The 15468-nt window shown below is 38.9% G+C and overlaps 1 protein-coding gene across 3 annotated transcripts in view; it reads left to right on the top strand.

Annotated features, from left to right (window-relative positions):
- Nucleotides 1-2912: 2912 nt before the first annotated feature.
- The window catches only part of DNAJC13 (DnaJ heat shock protein family (Hsp40) member C13), a 104463-nt gene continuing 91907 nt past the window's right edge, over nucleotides 2913-15468 (top strand). For all 3 annotated transcript variants that reach the window (XR_013994871.1, XM_081072010.1, XM_081072009.1), the window contains exon 1: nucleotides 2913-3207. The gene's annotated coding sequence lies outside the window, so the exon portion shown is untranslated. The remainder of the gene's footprint in view (nucleotides 3208-15468) is intronic.

Below are 15468 nucleotides of genomic sequence, written 5' to 3'. Positions count from 1 at the left end.
GACAAACATAAAACAACCACATAAGAAATTAAAATGAAGTCCAGTAGATGATTCTGTGGAAGCTTCCAGCTTGTCAAATCAACTGAGAAGTATTTTCTGACACTGTGTATCTACACAAGACTTTCTGTAGCAGCACTGTGCAAAAGAAACATAATGGGAACCACATATAAAATTTTACATTTTTAAAAAGAAACAAGTGAAATTGACTTTCATAATATATTTTATTTAACCAAATATGTATCCAAAATATTATTTCAACATGTAATCAATATAAAAATTGTTACTACAATATTTTTCTTTTTTCATATTAAATCTGGTATGTATTTCTACTTCATTTCAGGTATTCAATGGGTTAGTGGCTATTGTATTGGAAACAGTTCAAATCTTGCTGAACTATGTAGTGTTCTTAGGGATTTATTTAGGATCTGGGCATTGATATAATTAGGTAGGCCAATATAACAGCAAGAAGGTGTTCAATAAACAGGTGTTTGACTGTCTTGTGGGTTCCCTAAAATCTTAAATCTCTCCTTCGTTGTATATTAACTTACACCACTGATAAAAACTACTGATATCCAAAAGGTTGTGAAATATTGTAAGTATATAACACATGATTTAGAAGGGCATCTTCTGTGTTGTTCCCCTTTCCCGATCATAAATTTTTGATATGTGTGAACTACGAAAGTGTCAGAAAAGCTAATGTAAACTTGATTAAAAAGATAAGTCCAGAAAGAGAAGTTTCAGGCTCCTGCCTTGTATGTGTCACACTTAAAAAAAAAAAAAAAAAAAAAGGAAAAACTGATTTAATAGAAGAATAGGGAAAGAAGAGCAAATTCTACCCTTCCTGACTCCTGTGTTTAGTTTTAGTGTTTTAGGGATATAGCAAACTTGTGCAAATCCAATTAAGGGCAACCAGGGGAATTATGTAAAGGCTTGAAACCACATCCTGTAAGCAAAAGTTGAAAGCACTAGGAACATGGCTTTTGAAGATGAGAAGCTGTGGCTGGGGTAGTTAGAGCGATAAAAGCAGAGGAGTGGGAGTGAAGTAGGATAATTAGTCATATTGACAAATACTTAAAGGGATGTCACATAGAGGAAGAAAAAGCAAAAAACAAACAGACAAACAAACAAAAAACTACTCATGAAAGAGAGGGCAAGTTGGCTGAATACACAAAAAGAGATTTCTAAAACTGCAATGAAAAAAATGTCTTGGGAGGCAAGGAATTTTCCACTACAGGGGATCAGTGGGGAGAGGCAATTCATGATGCCTAAGGCTCCTCCCAACTCCCAGAATCAATTTTATCTGTCCCAGATAGTGAACAGAGAGGCAGCGTGGAGGTTTAATAGTTCACTGGCCTTGATGTTACAAGTCCTGTGACTAAATCCTGGCTTAACCTTTAAGAGAGAGGTCACCTTGGGCAAGTCTCTTGGACCCTCTGGGTGTGCTTCCATTATAAATTAGAAATGATACACCCCCCATCTACTTCTGGGGTTATTGGAAGGCTTTGCGACCTATATGATGCCACATAAACACAGGTTTCTGTTTCCAGGGCCTAAGCCAAGAAAGCCTCTTAACTTAGCCCTCCTGGTTTTTTTCTTCTTCTCCCTTTCTACTCTATTTCGGGTTTTGTCTTCCCACACCCAGCTATTCCTGGTTCCACCCCTTAGATGCACCTTATCTTACTGCTGCAGTACAGGAAAGTCTACTGTAAATGCAGTCTTTTTCTACCCTAAGGTAGGGTAAAGCGTCGGTCAAGTTTAGAAGCAAAGTCTATTAAGAACTATTGTCTACACTTTTCGTCTTGCAATGGCCATCTCTAAAGAACGAGCCAACCACGGCAAGGGATTCCAAAGAAACCACAATTTCAGAATTGCTCTGCAGAGTATTAAACCCCTTATCAAAAACCTTTAACCCTCATAAAATCATGGATCCATGCAGGTCACCCTCCCTATACCATCATCTTTTGCAGTTTGCGGGAGACTCACTTACTTTTGAACTGGGATCTTTAACCGAGTTCAGGTGTGTCGAGTGGACACGAAACGTCCCTAATTAAACCTTTACCCACAGGTAACACATGATATCCCTCCTTTTTTTCTAACCGGACTCCCTCCCGCAGCTCCCATATATGATCGGGGAGATGGTATCGCGGGCACAGACTCTGGAGTCCGATTGCACGGGTTCACACACCACGTCCACTCCTGTGGGCAGGGGCCTCAATGTCTCTGCAGAACGAGGGTCATTCCTCCTTCAGAGTTGAAGATTAAGTACACTCCTTGACACGGGACCCGCAGACAATGCATGTGAGCTATCAGCCTTCTTTCAGGCACTGCCACCAGCGAACAGCCGCAGGAATCGCCCAGACCCACCCAAATGTAAATCCTGTTCAACTGTCGTGGGAATCTCCACGGCAAACGAAACTGCGGGCTCGCAATCCGGACACACCGGACAGAAGGCCGAGGCTTCACATTACCTAGCGGATACCCAGGGGCACTTGAAGTCCAGGGCTAGGCGGGCGAAATGCTTTACCACGGGACGTCAGGGAATTGGGTGCAAAACCCGGAGCCGCAGCGCCACAGCCCTCGGGACTCAGAGCCACAGGTCAGGGGGCGTGGCCTCGGGGAACACGCCGGCGGAGCGTGGCCCATCCGGACAGCGCGCGCGCGCGCGCGCCCAGGGGCGTGTCCTTTTCGGCACGCGCTGAGGGGCGGGTCCTCCTCACGCGTGCGTGGACTCGGGCGCCTACCGCCGGCCTCGCCATTCTGCGCATGTGTGACTGCTGGGGGGCGGGAGGACAGGTGGCACACGGAAATCCTGGGACGGCGGTGAATGGGGCAGAGGGGGCGGGGAAACACACGCAAGGAGGCGGGGCAGAAGACCGAAGAGTTGAAGTCAGCTGACCGGGTCTCGTGACAGCCTGGGCGGGGGCGACGCAAGCGTGTGAGAGCGCGGTCGCGCTAAGCCTGAGCGAAGATGGCGGCCCCCAGAGTGAGCCTCTAAGAGGCAGAGGGAGGAGGCGGAGGCTGAGGCGGAGGGGGCGGGGAGGCCGCGCTGCCGGGCCACCAGGAAACCGAGGCAGCGAAGCTACAGGGCACCGGCAGGGGAAAGGGGAAGTGGTGAGGGGGAGGAGGACGAAGTCGCCTCATCCCATTCTGGACGCAGAGCCCGTGGCGGGAGGAGCTCGGGCTGGAGCTTCTCCAGCCTCCTGCAAGGTAAAGCACTCAGGGCACCAGATGCTGAGGCTCTGCCTTACCCCCGACCCTCGCCGCGGGGACTAGGGGGGCTAAGGGCAGGGAAAAGCAGGAATGGTGTCTTGGCCGCCGGCGCCGGCCAATCGCTAAGGAAAGCAGGTTACCCTCCCCCCAGGCTGCTAGTCTTGTTTCTCCCGTCGGACCCCTCAGCCCCCGAACCGACTGGCGTTGGTCCTGGGCTCTCCCTTGACCAGCCCCACCCCTCTCTGTGCTTTGTTTTCTGGTTTTCCACCCATCAGGGTCCCTCGTTCCCTTCTGCACATCCTTCCCCACACACCCCTCGTTCCCCTCTGGGCTCCGCCCTCGGGATTCCCTTCCAGCCTCCTCGTCTGAGCGCTCTTCCTGCTGGATGCTGGCAACTCCTGTTTCCTTGGGTCAGCAGCCCTCCCCACCCCAACACGGCCTGCAAGACTTGGACTTTCTTTGTTTAGCTTTGTTTCGTTTTGTTGAGAAATGGGGAGCACCCACGTCGTTTCTTCTCCAGGCTCTCCCTTTCCCCAAGTCCAAGTGTTCCTCTAAGGCTTTTCCTTCCTGCAAAGTATCTTCTTCACGGTGGCCTCTCCTCTGCTGCTCTGATTTTGCCTCTGCGGCCTTTGGAGTGGTACCGTAAGATTTAGACGCTCAGGTAAGTGGCTGCTAAACGCAGATTGGATTTAGTACACTTAAGGAGTGTGCCTTCCTACATCGCCTCCTTCTTGTCGGGTGTTCAGTGAAGCACTCTTGTCTTGATAGTTTCCTTCATCAGTGGCTTGGGGGCGGGGGGAGAGTAAAGAAAATCTCCCCCTAAGGTGGCCATGGTCTCCCACAGTAATGATTTCCCCTCTCTGCTCTTCCCTTTGACCCCGCCCTGATTCCCCTCAAAAAGAAGGGCCCTGCTGTTGCCTTTTCTCTCAAGGGCTTTATGCTGGAGGGTTATTTTGAGCCTCTTGGAGTGTAGTGTCTTCGGAAAAAAGTGAAGTTTCAGAATATTTCTTCAGGAGCTGCCCCAGTGATTGTCTTTCTTACTGTATTTTCTTTATGGCTCTGATCTATTTCTAGGTTTCAAAGTACTGTCTGCAGAGTTTGAGGAAATTGTTTGCAAGGGGTCAGGTTTTGTAGGGAGTTATTGCCAATACTCTGAGTCTATGGGAATATGAAACAGGACTTGCCTAAAAAAAAGAAGAAAAAGAAATTTAGAAAACTGTCAGAAATTTGGTGTCCTAAAAAGACTTGGTTTCACTCTTTTGATTTCTAGAAAGTGTTTTCTTTGACTTAATTTAACATAAAACATATGAACTTTGTTAACATTCTAAATGTACTGTGAAACAATGTTTAAGCGGCTATGTTTCAAACTTGTGTTTTGCTATTAATATCACAATGAAATAAGATCTTGTTTAGATAATACTAGGTTGTACTCCTAGATTGAAAATAGGAAGTGGAACATATAAGGGAGGAAAAGAGGAGTCAGGGAGTTATTAAGAGACATAAATGTAAAGAACCTTAAGGCTAGAAGTCTGGTTCATGGAAAATACCATTATTTGTATTCCACTGGGAAGCAACGGATATTCCTTTGTCTAAAGTGTGAGTAATAAGTGTATAGTCCAACAAATATGAAGGTTATTGGTGAAGAAGTTATGGAATCATAGAAAGCATGAGTTATTTGTAAGTTATTCACAAATAGAAGCTGGTTGCCTAGCCGGACCGAAACAATACTGGCTTTATTAAATTCGTAAAGAGGTTGATAGTGCAGCCTGTCTCTCAGTAGATACTAAATTGTGGTTGAAATAAAAAGCATCTGTTTTAATTAGTTTGGCTCTATTCCTTAACCAGTTCTATTTACACAGATGAATTTGAGTTTCAGTTGCACATACCTTTCACCTGCTTTTCTGATTGAAGTACTTAAAATTAGTAAGATACAGGCATACCTTGTTTTATTGCACTTTATTGCTCTTCACAGATGTCGTGTGTTTTACAAATTGGAGGCAAGATTGATTGTCCACCAGTAAAAACTTTACTACTCACTTGACTACAGTACTCGCTTACTGAGGTGATCTGGGACTGACCGAACCCTCAGTGTCTTGGAGTTACGCCTATAGAGGCAAGGCTGTGCAGCTAAACTGTAGCAGAAATTTGGTTGCTACTAATAGTATTAGGCCTAAATTGTGACTGCAATGTTTAAAAGTGGTTGAAGGGGAATAGTTTTGAAAGAGATCCTTTAAATCAGTGCTTCTCAACTTTATCAGACCCAATAAAGACAGCCTTTTTATTCCAGTAATTTGTAACACCTCTTCTACTATCCTGAAATAGTTTATAAATAATATAACCACTGGCTTTGGCCCTGGGACAAAAGGAAGTTATGCTCCCACTATTATAGCAAAAAAGAACTTCACGGCTTTTTTTGAAATCTGTTAGAGAGCTGAGGCCACAGAGCAAACCACTGGCCCAAAATTTAAGGAGAGTGTTTTCTTTGACTTAATAGGATAGGAGTTCACGTTCACCTTCATTAGACACAACTGGATGCTGGTTAAGAGTTCAGCTATTAGGCTGGTGCAAAAGTAATTGCAGTTTTTGCGATTCTTTTTAACTTTTTAAACCGCAGTTACTTTTGCAACAACCTAATAGAATAGCTGACAAATTGATGAAGGCCTAGTGTACCTTCTTCCGATCTCTTTATTCACAAACCTCACGAGGTACTCCTAGAAAAGATTGGAAAAGCCCTGGGGAGTGAGTGTCTGTTGTGGTGCTGACCTAGAGGAGGGCCATAGCAGCAGAGCTTTCAGGAGGGGCAAAAAACTCTACTGTGATTCTTCCCCTCTGTCTCTTCTATGGAACCAAAGCCTTAACCTGTTGAGGAACGGACATCTCTGCTGGCACTGTTGGTGAGCATTCATTGAGCTGGGGGAAGACGAGAAGGGGGAAAGAATCTTCCCTTGGTGAGGACGCACTGTCCCAAAATTGCAGCCAGGGGAAATAAGCTCACACCCCTGAGATGCAGGAACATAGAGTATGCCTAAAACTGAATGTTAATCAGAACTACAGCGACTGTACCCCTAAACCCCTGCCACCAAGTTAAGAAGGTTTACAAGTAACTGCAGAATACTACTAGGAGTAGAACAAGATTATGCAAAGAGGCACAGCATGAAGAATCAAACAGACATTGCTTGAGTGAGCCACCCCCCACCAACGGCACAAGCTTATTGTGCAGATATTTGAAGCCTGTGGTACACTGGGAGATAACCATAGCAACAGCAAATTATAAACCCAGCCCAACTCCTAAACAGATTAACTAACTCTGCACTAAAGACCTAGCAAAGAAAAGGCGTGCCCATTTCCAGTCACAGAAATTATTTATCTTCTCTCTTCTGTCTTATACAGCATGTCTAGCTTTGAACAAAAAATTACACACAGAAGTCAAAAAATCATTCCCAAGGGAAAGAGCAACTATTCAGAACTACAGTCTGGTTAACACAGATGCTATTATCTGATAGGGAATTTAAAATAACTATGATAAGTTAAAGGTATGAACAGAAAAGTGGACAACATGTAAGATTAGATGGGTTGTTTTGGCTGAGATATGGGAATTAAGAAACGATCAAAAGGAAATGCTGGAAATTTTATTACACATTAAAGAGATGCAGAATGCCTTTCGGCTCATCAGTAGATTTGACACAACCAAGGAAGAAATCAGTGCACTTTAGATGTCAGTAGGAATTACCCTACTGAAAAAAATAAAATGTTTAGAAAAGAACACAATAAGAGCTTGGGGAGAATATCAAACATTTTAATATACACATAATTGGAATCTCAGAAGAAGAACAGAGCAGAAGAAATATTGAAGTATTTAAGGAAATAATAGAATTTTCCAAAATTAATGTCAAACCACAGATCCAAGAAGCTTAGAGAACACCAAGCAGGATAAATACCTGCCCTCCCCAACCCAAACAAAACACACCTAGACATACTATATTCAAATTGATGTAAGCAAAGGACAAAGAGAAAATCTTGAAGGTAGCCCAAGGAAAGAGAAATATTATATACAGAGGAACAAAGATAAGAGTTACAGCAGAGAAACCATACAAGCAAGATGACAATTAAGTGACAACTTTAAAGTACTGAAAGAAAAACAGGAAAAATACCTTTCAGAAATGAAGACAAAATATACTCTCAAAAGCCAAGAGAAAGTATGATCTCTGAATTTACATGATAGGTGCATTCCTGGAAAATTACTTACATATTAAACTGAAAAGTATACTTTGTGATTTATATTTAATATAGAATTCTGGAATTAGTTAATTATAAGTAGGTTTTTACCTATGTGAATGACCACTTGGATATTTTAAAATTGATTGAGGGCGGTTCTTCGATCAATGGGACGGGCTTGTACATTGAGGGGTATCTAGCTCCAAGGGTTTCTAATAATAGTGTCTCTTAAGGGGTAGCATCCCACCCCAAACATTACTTTAATTCAACATTTTAATCAGTGGTTTTCAACACACTCTTCTACGTCAGCAGTGTTCACGTGCTCAGCACATGCCAATTATGATTCTTAATCATGATTCTTAATCGTAGGCGCTCCTTTGAGAATCACTGATTGAGGGGATGTCTTTGTAAGCAAGTAACTTAAGCCAAACACGGTTGTGACCATGTTTGCTAACTTAACACAGTTACCTGTGCAAAGGTACATTTAAGTGTGGTTCAGTCAATACACATCTCATTTGCTAGTAGTTCTTTAAAGATACTTTTAACTTTATTCAGTAGCCTGCATATTTGAGTTTTACTTGTACTTTTATGGACTACTTATGAGGAAGAATGATCTGTAAAACAACAAAGTCTAAAATCAGTGGGATTTTGTAGTTTTAGTACTCTTAGCTGCCCTTAGAAGTAGACCACATTGCCTAAAGCAGTGGTCACATTTAACACATGCGCATTGGCAATCTCTTTGTAATTGATTAGTAAGAATTTGATCTTTTGATAGGCAGATTGAAAGCAAAACCCCTAAAGCAATCTAAAATAATTATTTTAATGTTCTGATTTTGTCAAGTATAATTACATACTTGACAAAATCAGAACATTAAAATAATTGAACATTTTTGAAGCATCGATAAGGTTATGAATGTAGAAGACTTTCTAAAAGTTAATAAATTCTATACTAATTATATTAAAATTAAATTTTTCATACATGCATTTAAGACATATTCCTTAGTCATTCAGTGCTGTGGTTTTCTCTCTTCCTTCAAACTTCTAGTAAAGATAATATACATATTTTGGATGTTTATCAAACCTTAGAATAGATAAGTCCCCCCCCTCTCCCCACATTAGAGCTTCTGGCTTTAACTTTAAAAGTGGGATTTTCCTTTTTTTAGTTAACTGATAGATTTGGGAGTGTTCTGTAAACTGTGAAGACTGGCAGAGGTAGGAATAATAGAGATATTTCGACGAGCCAAACTAGGAACCTACATGTTATTGCTATTTTGTATTGGGTGAAAAGGAAATTGTAGCAGCTTAAACTCTTGTCTTCTACCAAGTGTAAGAAAATAGTGTTTGGATATTAAAATGCTTACTGTAAAACTTTAAGTTGTATCATATGCTTACGAAATTTTGTCCCCCACTATGCGTTTACTATAGTGAGAGGAAAAACAGCTACCAGTTAAAACATGGCAATTGAAAATCTCTTTTACCATTAGAGTCTATTTAGCATAATAGAGCAAGATTATTAAGTGCCTGTTTGTGAGCTGAAGAATTTATTGAACTAGTACATTTTGTTCTTGCATAAGCCAAGTTAGCTTCAGAGATACAATGAAACAAAAATTAGGTCTGAAAAGTTTCAAGAATCTATACAAACTAAAAATCTGTACATGATCAATAGCATTGATTTCACTTAACTGAATACATTCCTTGGGTTTTTATCAGGGGAATAATTCAAGGCATTTTTAAGTTCTGGAAGGGGAAGAGTCATAATTGTGCATCTTTCTTGGAAAAACTTAACTTTTGGTAAAACAGATCCAGGTCTATTTTGTGAGAAATAAGAATTATTCCCTCATAAAATTAGCATACATGTGATTAAAATTGGAAGAGATGGGTATCTTTTTCAATATTTGATTCATATTGAATAGAAAAGGCCAACAAAATTAACTGCTGTGATATGTATGCTTGCCCCTCTCCCCGTTAAGATATTATTAAGTGTTTCTTCAGATTTTGTGGTTACTTTTGAATTTCTCTTGCCCTTTAATTTCATGAATATATATCCCGTTTCTAATAGGAAAGGAATAGATTTCTTTTAAAAGAATGCGGGGAGGGTGGGACCTTAGATAATTTTGCTCTGATGTTAAGGTGGCGGAAGTACTTTGATGTGACAGACAATGCAAAAGTTTCAATATTATAACTTGTGGCCAGTTATCTGGGGATATGATGTCAGCTGAAATTTGATATTACCACTGGATTTCTCTCTTAACAGTATTTATCTCTGGAGTTACCAGATTTTTCAGTAAAAAAGCTAAGATGGGATGTGCTAAAACCTTATTTTGTGATCTATTTTATAGCTGTTTAAAGATCTCTGTATGGGAGGTTATACGTACCAGTTTGTTGTTTATTTCGAAGGAAATGCTTTTGCCTATACTTGAGTTATAAAAACATGAAGCTAAAAGTTAAAAATTAAAAAAAGTTTAAAGTTTATAACAGTTGTCCTCCATACACAGCACATTTTATCTAAAACAGTCTAGTTGTAGCTTTTTAATCTGGTAAAAATTAATGCTCTGTTAACCGTTTATATTTTTTACCTGTTACTTGAAACTGAGCTAACCTAGTTATGTAATTCACTCAGATTTTAATCCAGTTACAGATAAAACTAGGTCTTCAAGGAGCCAGTAATAAGGGATTGTCTCCTTGGTTATTACTTGAGATTAGCCTGTGTTTTAGCAATGGTTCTCCTTCCCCTTGCATTTTCAATAGGATATTCCTGTATGAGGAAGTGTTAAGTTCAGAAATTCTTAGGTGAATATCTACCATATTTTCAGATGTAGTTTCACAGTGTGGCAGACAAACAGTATTTTTATTGTAAGAAAGTTAGATGAGAAAATAAAGGCAGAGGCAATTTTCCCCCAACATAAAAGTTGTCAACTACAGCCATTTGAAAGAACTTTATTTAAGCACCCATATACTCACCTTCAAGATTTCACACTAACATTTTATTATACTTGCTTTATCACATCTGTCCAACTTTCTGTCCATCTTAGTTTTTAATGCAGTTCAAGTCAAACTCATGTTTTTAATTCATTGAGAGCAAAGTTAATGATGGAAGAGTTTATTCTTTCATTTTACGGACTTAAAGTAGAAAAATTAGTATCAGATCTGCCCTCAGGAAGTTTTCATACGTGTGTAAAAATGAGTTCCAGTTGGTCATGCAAAATGTATGCTTTAAAGCAAATAGCCTTTACTAAAGCCAATTCTTTCATTCACTAGTAGTGTATTTTTCTGTGTATACTCATTCATTCCTGGCTAAATGAGTGCTCTGTTTGAGTACTTAACACAGGCCATTCACATACACTTAATTTTACTCTTTGTGCCAATTCTTTTGCTTTTAGCCGGGCTGTAATCTGCTTGGGTGCTTGTGGTTGGAGTCCCTTCATCCTGCCTTTTGTTCTTAGTGTCAATTTGATGAGGGCCTCTGCTCAGTGGACTCTCAAGTTCAGCAATTTTGTGTCAAAATAATGTCTGCTAAGAGATCATTCACATTTTATCCATAAATGATCTTAAATGGATTGTCAGTTTTATTGCCAGTCATAAATTAGGTCACGTGAGAACATTAACTGTTGTTCGAAAGCATGAAGCGAGGGAATTCATTGAAAAAGGTGAATGTATATCCCTCATACTGTGAACCCCCCTCCCCCCATCCACTATCCCTCCGACCTCACACTGAACCATCACATTATATATATAAAATTATAGTTGGCATTCATTAATGTTTAGCTTCTGATGTACACCTTGTTTTGTACACCTGAAACTAATAAATAAATTAATAAAAAAAAAAAAAAAAAAAAAAAAGAAAAAGGTGAATGTAGCCATAATGCTTATTGCCCTGAATTTTACTTTTTAACCCTTAGTACAGTCCTTATGAAAGAACAAACTGAGAAGTTGCAAAAAAGTTCTGTTGGTGTTGTAATATTGGGATATATAGAATGAAAACAACTGAAGCTGACTTGCAAAAAGAGGAGATACTTTCATTGTGATTTAGTTACAAGTATGTACACTTGAGTTTTTCTCATAAAAAAGAAGGATAGGTCTTTGCGAATTTGAAGTGGGACACTTGCAGGAATGAAGAAGATGAAATTTAAGCCATTAGTTTGAACAGATAAATTCTTGCTAATTTGAATAGCATCTCAACAACTGGCAGGATGGCAAATGCTGACGATACAGCTGCTGCCAAGATCTCATCTGACAAGTTTTACATTGTTTTAGTTGGACAGTTTATTGTTAATTATAAAAATGTGCCGAGATGTCATAAAAATGGAGTGAGGTGAGCCTCTGGAAAAATGTGCCTATAAATGATTATTGCTATGCCTGTTTGGTGCTTGAGCTGTTTGATAATAAAAATTCCGAAGATTTTCATCGACATTAATGGGAATTATGTTTGCATAAGAGTTTTTGCCTATGAGCAACAATTTTAGAACCACTTTTAAAGTTTATTAAAGAAATATGTACAGAGAAAATAGGGAATGGAGAGTAAATGATTTTTATGGGATGAAGTTCTTTTTTTCCAAAAGTTTCTCAAATATAGTTGTAGGCAAAAATAATAGTATTTTATAGGCCTAAAGTTGAAATAAGGAGAAGCTTAAGCGTTAGGTTATAGTTGACAGGATAATTTTTTTAAAATTCAGCTATCATTATCTTGATCTCTTTTTTACCCATCTAATTGCATAGTTTTTGTTTGTTTTAGGTATACAAAACAGCATAGTGATTAGAAATTTATATAACTCACAAACTGATAACCCCAATAAGTATTACTCATCTGACATGCTACATAGTTATTACATTATTGACTGTATTCCCTATGATGTACTTTATATCCCTGTGACTATTTTTTCATTATAGTTGACCTTAAATATTACTTTATGTTAGTTTCAGATGTACCACATAGTGGTTGTTTAGACATTTATATAATTTATGAAGTGATCTGTCCAGTAAGTCTGGTATCTATCTGACATTACACATAGTTTTTATATTATTGACTACATTCCTCATATTCTACATCTCCGTGACTGTTTTAGAACTACCAACTTGTACTTTTTGTTCCCTTCAACTTTCTCCCCCAGCCTCCCAACCTCTCTCCCATCTAATAACCATCAATTTTTTTCTCTGTATCTGTGAGTCTGTTTTTGCTTTGTTCATTTATTTTGTTCTTAAGAGTTTATAAGTAAGTGAGATCATGGTATTTGTCTTTCTCTGACTTATTTCACTTAGCATAATACTCTATAGGTCCATCCATGTTGTCACAAATGGGTAAGATTTCATTCTTTTTTATGGCAGAGTAATATTCTGTTGTGTATACTCATAGGTACCACAGTTTCTTTATGCAGTCGTCCATTGATGGACATTTTGGTTTCCATATCTTGGCTATTGTGAATAGCGCTACAGTTCACACAGGGGTGCATATATCTTTTCGAATTAGTGTTTTGGATTTCTTTGGATAAATATCCAGGAATGGAATTGGTGGGTCATAAGGTAGTTCTGTTAATTTTTTCAGGAACCTCCATACTGTTTTCCATAGTGGCTGCACCATATGCAGTCAACACCAACAGTGCACAAGGGCTTCCTTTTCTCCACATCCTTGCCAACACTTGTTTGTTGATTTTTGATAATAGCCATTCTCACAGGTGTGAGGTGATATCTCATTGTGGTTTTTGTTTGCATTTCTCTGATTAGTGATGTTGAGCATCTTTTCATGTCTTTTGGCCATCTGTATGTCCTGTGGAGAAATGTCTATTCAGGCCCTCTGCCCATTTTTTAATTGGATTGTTTGTTTTTTTGGTGTTGAGTTATATGAGGTTTTTTAAATTGTGGATATTAATCCTTTATCACATGTATCATTGGCAAATACCTTCTCCCATTCAGTAGGATGTCTTTTTGTTTTGTTGATGGTTTCCTTTGCTGTGAAAAAACTTTTTAGTTTGATGCAGTCTCATTTTTTTTTTCTTTTGTTTCTTTTGTTTGAGGAGATGTATCAGTAAAAATATTACTAAGGGTAATAATGTCTGAGTGTTTACTGACTATGTTTTCTTCTATGAGTGTTATGGTTTGGGGTCTTACATTTAAGTCTTTAATCCGTTTTGAGTTTCTTCTTGTATATAGACGAAGGAGTCTAGTTTCATTTTTTTTTGTATGTATCTGTCCAATTTATCCAGCTCCATTTGTTGAATAGACTGTCTTTACCCCATTGTATATTCTTGCCTCCTTTGTCATAGATTAAATGACCATATAGACATGGATTTATTTCTGGGCTCTCTATTCCATTGATCTGTGTGTCTGTTTTTATGCCAATACCATGCTGTTTTGATTACTATGACCTCGTAGTATAGTTAGATATCAGGGAGCATGAATCCTTCAGCTTTGTTATTCTTTCTCAAGATTGCCAGGGCTATTCAGGGTCTTTTATGGTTCCATATAAATTTTAGGATTGTTTCTTCTAGTTCTGTTAAAAATGCCATTGGTATTTTGATAGGGATTGCATTGAATCTATAGATTGCTTTGGATAGTATGGATATTTTAACTATATTAATTCTTTCTATCCACAAACATGGTATATGCTTACATTTATTTGTATTTTCTTTAATTTCTCTTTCCAGTGTCTTATAATTTTCTGAGTTCAGGTCTTTTACTTCCTTGGTTAAATTTATTTCTAGGGTGTTTTTTTTTTTTATGAAATTGTAAATGGGATTGTTTTCTTAATTTCTGATAGTTCGTTATTGGTGTATAAAATGCAACTGATTTCTGAATATTAATTTTGTATCCTGTTACTTTACTAAATTTATGTATCAGTTCTAGTATTTTTTTGGTGGAATCTTTGGGATTCTCTGTATATGAGGTGTGATAAAAAATGCAGTGAATGTTTAAATTAAAAAAGATTATTACAGTAAAAGACATTGTCATTAATTCCTCTCAAAATACTCCCTCACGCTTCAAACACACTTATCCCATCACTCTTGCCACTTTCTGAAGCAGTTCTGGAAGTCCTCTTTTGTGAGTGTTTTCAGTTGTGCGATGGTGGCTGCCTCGATGTCCTGAGTCATTTTGACTTTGGGGAAGAACCAGAAGTCTCATGGTGCCAAGTTTTCATTTGACAGAAATTGCTGTATTCAGAAGCGATGTGTGACACTGAGCATTGTCACGATGGAGGATGATTTATGGAACACTTTAAAACACACCTTCTCTCAACTGTAGCTCACACCTGACTGACTGCACTGAACAAGTTGAAACTTGTCAACACTGTTACTAAGGTTTGATGTGTCACTTCTCATATTGAAGATCCCTGCTTTTCTGTTGGATGGCACTCAGCAGCAGCATTCACCGTATTTTGTGATCACAACAGAAAGACTCCATGTCACTTATCACTTCTCGTACATCAATTTCTGTCAAATAGAAACATTCCCATATATCCTCATCCACCTTATTCACTGGATCTGGCACCGTGTGACTTCTGATCTTCCCGAAAGTCAAAATGACCATGAACAGTAAATGTTTTACATTGATTTAGGACATTGAGGTAGTCACGACAACATCACTAAAGACTCTCGTGCAAGAGGACTTCCAGAACTGCTTCAGACAGCCGGCAAGAACCATGGGATCAGTGTGTTTGAAGTGAGGGGGGAGTATTTTGAGGGAGATTAATGGCAATGTGTCTTTTACTGCAATAATTATTTAACCATTCAATGTATTGTTTGATCACACCTCGTATAGTATCATGTCATCTGCAAGTAATGACAGTTTTACTTTTTCCTTTCCAATTCGGGTGCCTTTTATTTCTTAATTCCTGTTTGATTGCTGTGGTTAGGACTTCCATGGCTAGGAGTATGTTCAATAAAAGTGGTGAAAGTGGACATCCTTCTCTGTTCCTGATCTTAAAGGGAATCCTTTTAGTTTTTCCCTGTTTAGTATGATGTTATCTATGGGTTTGTCATATATGATTGTTATTATGTTCAGATGTATTCCCTCTATTCCCACTTTGCTGAGAGCTTTTATCATAAATGGATG

The sequence above is a fragment of the Rhinolophus hipposideros genome (assembly GCF_964194185.1).
Source record: "Rhinolophus hipposideros genome assembly, chromosome: 14".
NCBI classification, from domain to species: Eukaryota; Metazoa; Chordata; class Mammalia; order Chiroptera; family Rhinolophidae; genus Rhinolophus; species Rhinolophus hipposideros.
This window is presented reverse-complemented; position numbering and strand designations above follow the sequence as displayed.